Below are 9792 nucleotides of genomic sequence, written 5' to 3' on the forward strand. Positions count from 1 at the left end.
TTCTTTCTTTCTTTCTTTCTTTCTTTCTTTCCTTTCTTTCTTTCTTTCTTTCTTTCTTTCTTTCTTTCTTTCTTTCTTTCTTTCTTTGAGAGAAGTTCTCATATAGCTCCAGCTGTCCTCAAACTCACTACATAGTTAAGGTTGGCCTTAAATTTCTGATGTTCCTGCCACCATCTCCTATACGCTTGAAGAGCAAGCATGTGCCACAACACCCAGGCACACTTTCTAAGCCGTTCTGCTTTGACAACACTTACATAACTTAGCTTGTTAATTGTGAAACAATGTCTGATAGCTTTCCACAGACATTTGCTTTATTTTGTAGAGTCACAACTACCTCTCTTCCTAGTTTTCCTTCTTAGGAATGAAGTCGATTTCAGATTCCTGCAATGGTTACAATTCTAACCTCCCTTCTAGGGCCAGGGGTAGTGGTTTTCTCTTGGTGGTACACTTGGAAGTCAGAGGCAGGCAGATCTCCGAGTTCAAGGTTCGCCAACTGGTCTACAGAACAAGTTCTAGGACAGCCATGGAGAGAGAGACAGAGAGGGAGAGATAGAGAGACAGAGAGAGACAGAGCGACAGAGATTTCCAATCTCCTTCCACTCCTGGTGAAGAATGACCACTCCCCCTTGTATATTTTTTCCATTCAAATACAGAGCCATGCAAAGCTCCTTTTGGGTGCTTCTGTGAGTCGAAAGGGCTCAGTCCTGCTCCGTGAAAAGTCCAATTTCTCTACTCCAACTGGGCAAAAGTCAGGAATGGGGTATAAATTTCCTCTGGTTTCTAGAACAGTGAAGGGAGATGGTGTTAAGATAGAGGGAGAACTGGAGAAGTAGCTCAGTGGTTAGAAGCGTTTGCTGCTCTTACAGATGACCCAAGATCAGTTCCCAGCACCTAAAATCTGGTACATCACAATAGCTGTATCTCGAGCTCCAGAGAAGGTTCCTTCAGGTCTCCATGACCACATACACAGATTCACACACACACACACACACACACACACACACACGCCCATAAACAAATAACAGATGTCCAGGAAAAGGCAGAGTTAGGAATGAAACGAACTGTAATCGTAGGTCACCGTCCACAAGATACAGGAAGCAGAGGTAGAAGCCTAGACTTGCTCAGAAGGCTGTCCGGCCCAGGGCAATAGAGCTCTATGAACAGCTGTTTTCCTACTTGCACAAAAGCTTAAGCTGGTCGCTAGCTGCTGCCTGAAAGGGATGCTTCAGTTAATACTGTACTTCACACATCCCAGCTGAGTCTCCTCTGTGCTTGCTGATGTGCAGGCAGTGACTTACAGCCTGACTAGTAATATGTGCAACAGGCAAAGCCCAGGACAGTTGGAGACCCTGTCCCACCAATATCTGAGGAGTTCTAGCTGCTCACTCTTGCCACTATGGAGACATTATCTTCTCTTTCATAATTGATTGTACTGCCTCAAACTATAAGCCAACATAAACCTTTCTTCCTTACATGGATGCACTCGGTTCTTACCGCTTTTTGTTATTAAAAGTTATCTTTTTTATGTATATGAGTGTTTTGCCTTCATGGGAGTGGTAACCACAGAGTCAGAAGAAAGCTTTGGAGACCCTGGAATTGGGATTTCAGATGGATTCAACCCTACCATGTAGGTGCTGGAAACAGAACTAGCTAGGGCCCTCTGTAAGAGCACTGTGGTGTTTGAATAAGAATGGCTCCTACAGACTCATGTATTTGAATGCTTGGTGCCCAGTTAGTGGAACTGTTTGGGAAGGATTACAAGGTGTGGCCTTGTTGGAGGAGGTGTGGCCTTGTTGGAGGAGATTGCCCCTGGGAGTGGGCTTTGAGGTTTAAAAAGCCCATAGTAGGCCCAGCAGATCAAATGTGAGCTGTCAGCCTCTCCTCCAGCACCACACTTGCCTGATTGTTGCCATGCTCCCTGCCATGATGTTCATGGACTAACCCTCTGAAACTGTAAGCAAGCCCCCTAATCAAGTTCTCCTTTTTATAACTTGCCTTGGTTGTGATAACTCTCTACAGCAACAGAACTGCAACTTGTCTAGGCGGCAAGTGCTCTTGACTTCTGAGCCATCTCTGCAGTCCCTTCCACTGCTTCTTATCAGATGGTTGGTCACAAGAACAAGAAAAGGAAACCAATGAGAGGCGGCTGTTGTTATCTTCTATTTGCAGATAAGGAAGCTGATTTGGAAGCCAGCATAGCATTGCTTAATCTAACAAGCCCCAGTGCACAGTCACACAGCAGGTCCTGTAGCTCAAGCAAAGTAGTCAGTGAACAAACTACTACTAGAATGACCAGAAAATGTCTAAAGATTTTAAATGAGTTTCAACTTTTGTTATTCAAAATGATGACACTTGAAAGATATATGGATTTCTCCTATGTGCCACCTGTAACATTTAGCCACACTGCCCCATCATAGTCTTATCTGTGTGAGTGTGTGTGAGTGTGTGTGTGTGTGTGTGTGTGTGTGAGAGAGAGAGAGAGAGAGAGAGAGAGAGAGATTCTATAAATACATGAACATTTCCACGTGTGTCCTAGCAAAGGATCTCCTATATAGTCGGTAGACACTTGTTACTAATTAATCCACAAAGCCAATTCTAGAACCACTGGTTCTGAACAATGCTCACAATGGCTTACACAAATCTGTGATCTGACCAAGAGTCTTGTGTAAAAGTATGGCTTTTCTACGCCTTCCTTTGACTAAATAACGATGTGGAGACCTTTATGTTTGTTAAAAGCTTCAGGCACTAAGCCAGAAAACTCTGGGCTATTCTAACTCCACAGTGTTCACCTTAGACTACTTCCCAGCCATGTGGCCATGTGGTCCCTAACCTGCCATCTTAGTCTCATCCTAGTGTCCCAGTGGCGAGCGACTCCTCTGGTCTCTCACCTGAGACTCTCCCTCTCTCTCTCTCTCTCTCTCTCTGGGCATGGAAGTCCTGCCTTATTCTTTCTTGCCCAGCCACAGCTCTTTTTAAATTTCTAAAAAATGATTTATTTACTTTATGTATGTGAGTACACTGTAGCTGTCTTCAGACACATCAGAAGAGGGCATCAGATTCCATTCCAGATGGGTGTGAGCCACCATGTAGTTGCAGGGAATTGAACTCAGGACGTCTGGAAGAGCAATCAGTGTTCTTAACTGCTGAGCCAGCTCTCCAGCCCCTACAGCTCTTTATTTTAATCAGAAGATGGTAGAGAACAATGTTTTACAAAATACTGAGTCAGGTGATGCCTCATAATAATGACAACAGAACCAAAGTCCGGACTGCAAAGTCAGATCTACGGGTATAAAAATCTACAACTGAATATACCATGCACAAAAACATCCCCTAACAGTCTTGAGCTGTGTGCTTAACTGACACCTGGAACAATTTCTCTCTGTCACTGGGTGACCTTTTCATCTTTGAAAACTACAGGTCCAAGAATCCTCATAACTAGATTCAGTTTATCTTTTGGGCAGCAGGCCTAAAGAAACAACCTTGCAGAGGCCTGCAGTGTTTATTTGAATTTATGGTGGTGCCGTTACTTTTTATCATTTGGTTAAGACGGTGCCTGCCAAGTTTTTCCTCTGTAAAGTTAAATGATAGCATTTTGTGTTTGTTATTGGGGTAGTTAGTATTTTATAGGCAGGTAATTCTAGACTTTCTAGATGCCCTGCTCGACAGATGCTCAGTCCCATCTCATTCTCTTACAGGTGGGTTTGGATTCACACAAGCATCAACTTAACAGTTGCTAAATCCTGTTTCTCTTTAAATTCTTCATTCTCTGTTAATTAGCTGGCATGGGGTAGCAAGGTAGAGCCACCCTGTATCCCCCAAGTGTTTTATTTGGATTTCTACAGACTTGGGCTGTTTGTTCAGTTTGTGGGTTACAGTACATTATGACTTCTAGTTACTTGGCTGCTCCAATTGTTCCAGACCTAACTGATTGGAACCCTTCAGCTGGCTCCTGTATCCTTTCAGCAAATCTTTATTTCTCTTCCTGTCCCAGCACTACATATACAAGGCAGAATTAACACGTGGCCAGTGCAGAAAGAAATGATAAGGGATATTGGAATAAATGGAATTTTACTCATTCTCGTGTGTGTGTGTGTGTGTGTGTGTGTGTGTGTGTGTGTGTGTTTCTCTCACTCTCTGTGTTAGTTTCTTTGGCTACAATGTGCCAGGTAGTCCCAATTTTAGCTGATAGCCGGTCACTGGCAGACACAGGTTCTTAATTGTTAATCTTAATATTATCAGGCCACACAAATATCATTCAGTAGTTATATTTATATAGAGAGGTATATGTAGATTACACAATGACTAGAAGAAGGTTAAAGAGGCTTGCAGGCAAGTTTAAGAAATTGTAGGAGGCCTTCCTAGAGGTGGAGGCAGCTAATACAGACTCAAATGCAACTCACTGCACATGGTCAGACAAGACATTAGTGAACCCAGGTTGGAAAGCTTCCAGTGGTGAACAGAGCCAAGCTGCTTGGGTTGCAAGTCCAGCCATGCCTCAGGGTCGAGTTGAGCTGCAGCAATGAGGTACAGGACAGAGGAGGCAATATTGGTTGAGGGCCAGGTCCAGTTGGACAGACAAATGGATGGACAAATAGCAACTGAAGGATGCTGCATTGAAGGATGCTGTATTGGTGTAAACAATGGAACTATTAAGACTGGGGGAGGGGAGGCTACACTGGGGACCAAGCTGACCCGAAACCACAGGACAGCTGGGAATTCTCTAGAGGCTCACTGGCACACACCAGGTGGTCAGCTTCAGAAGGGCAGAAAGACAGGGACAATTGTGGGACCTTAGAGGGAGTGCATGAGAAAGGCATGCCTGAACCTCTGACTGAGTCAGGAATCTTCAGGCCAAGTTGCCCACAAAGTGTCAGTGTTTCCCAAAAGACATCTTATCAAGGACCGTAGCTAACTGGGCTTGACTGATATTTAACCTCAAGTTCCCAGTACTCTCCTCTCATTTTTAAATCTAAACCCTACCTTCATAATTCCATCTGATAGCTTTGTTTACACACACAAAAAATTTCTTAGCCCGGAGGTGGTGGTGCACGCCTTTAATCCCAGCACTTGGGAGGCAGAGACAGGTGGATTTCTGAGTTTGAGACCAGCCTGGTCTACAGAGTGAGTTCCAGGACAGTCAAGACTACACAAAGAAACCCTGTCTCAAAACAACAACAACAACAAAAAGCATGCGTGTGTTTATGTGTATGATGTATGTATGTGTGGTATGTGTGTGCATGTATGGAAAAGTGTGTGTGTGTGTGTTGCCCTTTAGCATCTTTTAGACATGTACCCCAACAGCCACCCAAATCCCACTTGTAAAGAAACCTGACTTAGACTCCCCCTTTGCAAAGCCCACACCACAGATGTGGTGAATATTTTTATTCTCCCCTTGAGCATCTCTCTATTAACCTTTGTGCCTAAGATCTATGTTAAAATATCGTTTAATAAACTCCAACTCAGTTTCATACAGACTCATCTGAAATGTTGTTTTCTGTAGTGAAATCATCTTGGTTTTGCTCAGTGAGAGTCCCTTGCAGGGAATGGAATGCTTCAAGCTTCTGGGAAGGATGGAGCAGAGCCTCTGTCCCTGACACCAATGAAAGACAGTGGGAGCGGTTGTCTTACCAGTATTAGGTGACTTCCTGTTTATGGGGTCTAGGTGGAGGTGTGGCAGCCTTCTTCAGGCTAGTGTTTTGAGGAAGTTCTCAGGTTTATCTTTTTAGTTGGCTGGTTGGTTGTTTCTATACATCGCCGTGTTCCTATGAACCCACTCGATTTTGCTAGCTGTGCAAGTGTGCTGTCAGGAATATCATTTATTGACCCTTGCTATGTGTGCTGCTGGACAGGTGTGGTGTTGTGTTCAGTGAGGTGCAACCATCCTGCTCTGTATTCATGCTCAAAATGGGGACCAATGGAGTGGTGCAGAGGCCACACGCCACTCCTGTATACGCTCTGGAGTAAGTCCGAGTCAGGAGCAAGCTGCTGACTGTGAGCTGAAGTCCCATCCTCCATGACTCTCAGGCTTGCTAATCTGTTGCTAGTGGCCTAGCATTCTGAATATCAGGAAAATGGGGGCGAGAATCCCCTCTAAGGTCCATGATCAGTCCCATCACTCATATCTCCTGGCTCCTGTTCCACAATCAGGCTGTCAGGTCCCTCTCCCTCCTTATAGAACCCAGAATCCAGCTGCCTTAAAGGGCCAGTGTCCTCTGTTCCCAGTCAGTGTGTCCTTTAGGATTAAGTGTGAACCTCCTGATTGAATTGTTTTTCTGCTTGATATTGTTCACTGGAAGGGAGGTAGTGTCTGTATAATAGCCGGAGGTGGTTGCTGTCAAAAGAACCATGGTAGGAAAACCCGGAGCAGTCCCGGCTTTCGGAAGCAACCCTTCAGAGAGGATGATGTGACATGTGGTATCCATAACTATTAATTATTTGAAAGGGGCTGTACTGGCTGGTTTTGTATATCAACTTGACACTAGCTAGAGTCATCACAGAGAAAGGAGCCTCCCTTGAGGAAATGCCTCTATGAGATCCAGCTGTAAGGCATTTTCTCAATTAATGATCAATGGGGGGAAGGCCCAGCCCATGGTGGGTGGTGCCATCCTGAGCTGGGGGCCCTGGGTTCTGTAAGAAGGCAGGCTGAGCAAGCAAGGGGAAGCAAGCCAGTAAGCATCACCCTCTGTGGTCTCTGCATCAGCTCCTGCCTCCAGGTACCAGCCCTGCTTGAATTTCTGTCCTGGCGTCTAATGATGAACTACGGATCTGAAAGTGTAAGCCAAATGAACCCTTTCCTCCCCAATTTGCTTTGTGGTCACAGTGCTTCCATTGCGGCGATAGAAACCATAACTAAGACAGGGTTTTACTCTTAACTTAGTTTTAGATCTTCTACTAGCCTTAAAAGTATTCTCTAGGGAAAGGAATGTAACTGAATTTTGGGGGCAAAATCTTGTGCTTTAGGCCCCATAACAGGGTCCCAAATACTGGTGAAAATAGCCAATGAATGGAGGATAATGAAATTTCTACAAAGTGGCCACACTAGGAAGGGAAATGAGTATAGGAGTCCAGTGAAATCAGTCTCCAGGGACCGGACATGAAACTTAATTTTATGCAAGGGAAGAATCAAGGCAGAGGACCACAGGTGTGCTAACCCAGTCATCCCATTCTAAGTGTGATCCAGCTGGCCATGCTCTTCTCTGGCTCTGCAAGGTGACCTGAAGAAATCTGTATCACTGTGGTTGTCATCAGCTAAAGCTGTCATTCTGGTTCTCAAGAGATGGTTACTTCAGCTCCAGGGTGCAGCCTTGTCATGGTGGAAAGTTGTCCTCATCTGAGGTAGAAGTGTCTGCTTCAGGGACCCAAGGTGACTCAAGAGGACCAGTTCTGGAAAATGACTTGCATCTGGGCCTTCAGCCAACACAAAGGAGGCAGACTCAAATAAAGGCAGAGATGTCAGGCTTGTGTCCTGCTGTAAGCTACCTGAGGGCCTGCACAAGGAGTCCATGCTTTTCAGCAAGTTCCATGTGTCTCTTTCAGAACGGGATTGATGCATACAAGTTCACTGTGATGTGTTCACTATACAGTCTTGGGCACAGCACCCCAATGCATAGTCTCATGTTCAATGGAGCAGGTGACATTTCCCTATTTGCGTCCTTATAGACATAGAAATATACAACATGGCAGGCACTTTGGGCTCAATGTTATGTTCAGGAGATTTAGTTTTTCTTATGACAAGCCACTGAATTTCATGCAAGAATTCTCATTACCAAATATAGAGAAGGACTAGGACCTGGAGACATGTGGGGTGGTCACAGCTGAAGGTTGAAAGCAAAGGATGCTACTGGAATCTAAAGGATGGAAGACAGAAAGGTCTGCACCTGGACATCCTGCATTGCACACACAGATCCATAGAAGGCATTTCAACCTCGGATATCAACAGTGTAGGGGTTAAGCAATGCACTGTGAAATAACCACTAATAGAGGTTTGGTTGGTTTTTACTTTGTGTCAAGTGTGTGAGTCACAAGTCTGTAGATATTTCTGAATTATATGTCCTTGGATAAATAGGTATCTTTCCTGAGCTAGTTTGTGGGAGGGAAACTGCTGGGTTATTTTTCTAAGTTGTACTGATTACAGCTCCCCATCAGATGATCAGTGTCCTACGTCTTCATTATAGTGGCGTTTTTCTATTGTTTTCTCTGTTTGTTGTTTGTTTGTTGTGCCAAGACAGGGTAAGCGCAACTGTAGCGCGTAGTTTTTACTATCCCATTTTAAGCTCTGGGCAGACTGCGCTACCAGCCACTGCCCTGGTTCCCTTGGATCCACAGATGAAAGACACACACACACACATTAGCTCATTTTAAACTTGCCTTACAGCTCAGCGGCTGGCCTCTTCTACACCTCTCTCAGCTAGTGTGCCCTTCTCTTGATCCCTTGCTCAGCACCCTAAATCTGCCCTCAGCTTAGTTATGCGTCTAATCTCTCACCTGCTACCCCAGCCCAATCAGGGAAGCAGCCAATGGTCACTCCACCTGAGATCTCACGTGGCTGGTGGCTCTCTCTCCCTCCAAAGCATGGTGAATCCTCTTTCCTCTCCTGTGTCTATTAGCCTGCCTGTAGGAGCCTGGAAGTCCCACCTCTTCTACCCAACCATTGGTCGATGGTATCTTTATGGATCAATCAAGAACCAATTGGGGAATAGGACCTTCAGCACTCACTTGCAGATTCACAATCAAGGCATCAGAACCACACGTGTCTGTGATATTCAAGCATGTGTAGGCATGTTTACATGTGTATGGGTACATGTGCAGGCCAGAGGTCGTCGACCTTAAAGATTTTTCTTCATCACTTTCCACTTCATCTGCTGAGGTGTCTCTCTCTGAACCTGCAACTCTAAGGTACAGCCAGTCTATCAAGCCAACGCACCCCTAGAATCATTCTAGAATTAAAGACAGGCTGCCATGTCCACTAGGCTCTCCTTATGCTGGGCTGAGGAGCTGACCTCCTGACCTCATACCTGTATGATAAGCACCCTATCCACTGAGTCACACCCTTAGGCTCTCAGGCCAGCCTAAGGGACAACCTTGAACCTGTAGACCCTCGTGCCTCCATTTGCCAGACTACTAGAATTCAGGGATGCGTTTCCAGTGTTCCCTTTGGACTCCACAAGCGCTCTATCAACCGAGTTCCAGAACCAGTTCTCTTCTTGTCTTTATTTTTTAAAATCCTTTTCCTAGACATGTGCACTCCCAACACACACACCCTAATTCAGAAAGACTAGATGCTCCACACAGCAATGCTCATTAAGTTGTCCTTCCCAATGACTTGTGAAGGACAGACACATCACAGAAAAGAGTAATCACTGGGTGTAGTAATCAGAGACGCATCAGGTGGTGGCTGGCTTCTACCTGGGCTTTCTCTCATTTCAGGGGCAGCCACCATATGTCCGCATACTCAGCTTCTCACATTCTTCCTGTACAGTTGGCCTGTCGCACCGTGGCTCTGAATTCATGGATTCAGTGATCTCAGATAGAAGCCGTTCTCCCCAAAGACTATTGTCATCTAGCAGTTGGGTGCTATGGTGTGGACACTTGTAATCCTAGTACTTGCAAGGTGGGGGCAGGAAGATCGGGGGTTCAAGGTAAACCTCAGCTACATAGTAAGTTCAAGGCCAGTTGGGGTTCCAGGAGACTTTGTCTTAAAAACAAACAAACAGGGCTGGTGAGATGGCTCAGTGGGTAAGAGCACCCGACTGCTCTTCCGAAGGTCCAGAGTTCAAATCCCTGCAACCACAT

At 45.3% G+C, this 9792-nt stretch overlaps 1 protein-coding gene across 1 annotated transcript in view; it reads left to right on the plus strand.

Moving 5' to 3' along the window:
• Positions 1–9792, plus strand: part of LOC110307912 (N-acetyllactosaminide beta-1,6-N-acetylglucosaminyl-transferase) — a 102062-nt gene that overhangs the window by 14560 nt on the left and 77710 nt on the right. The gene's annotated exons all lie outside the window — the stretch shown is intronic.

The sequence above is a fragment of the Mus caroli genome, chromosome 13 (assembly GCF_900094665.2).
Source record: "Mus caroli chromosome 13, CAROLI_EIJ_v1.1, whole genome shotgun sequence".
NCBI lineage: Eukaryota > Metazoa > Chordata > Mammalia > Rodentia > Muridae > Mus > Mus caroli.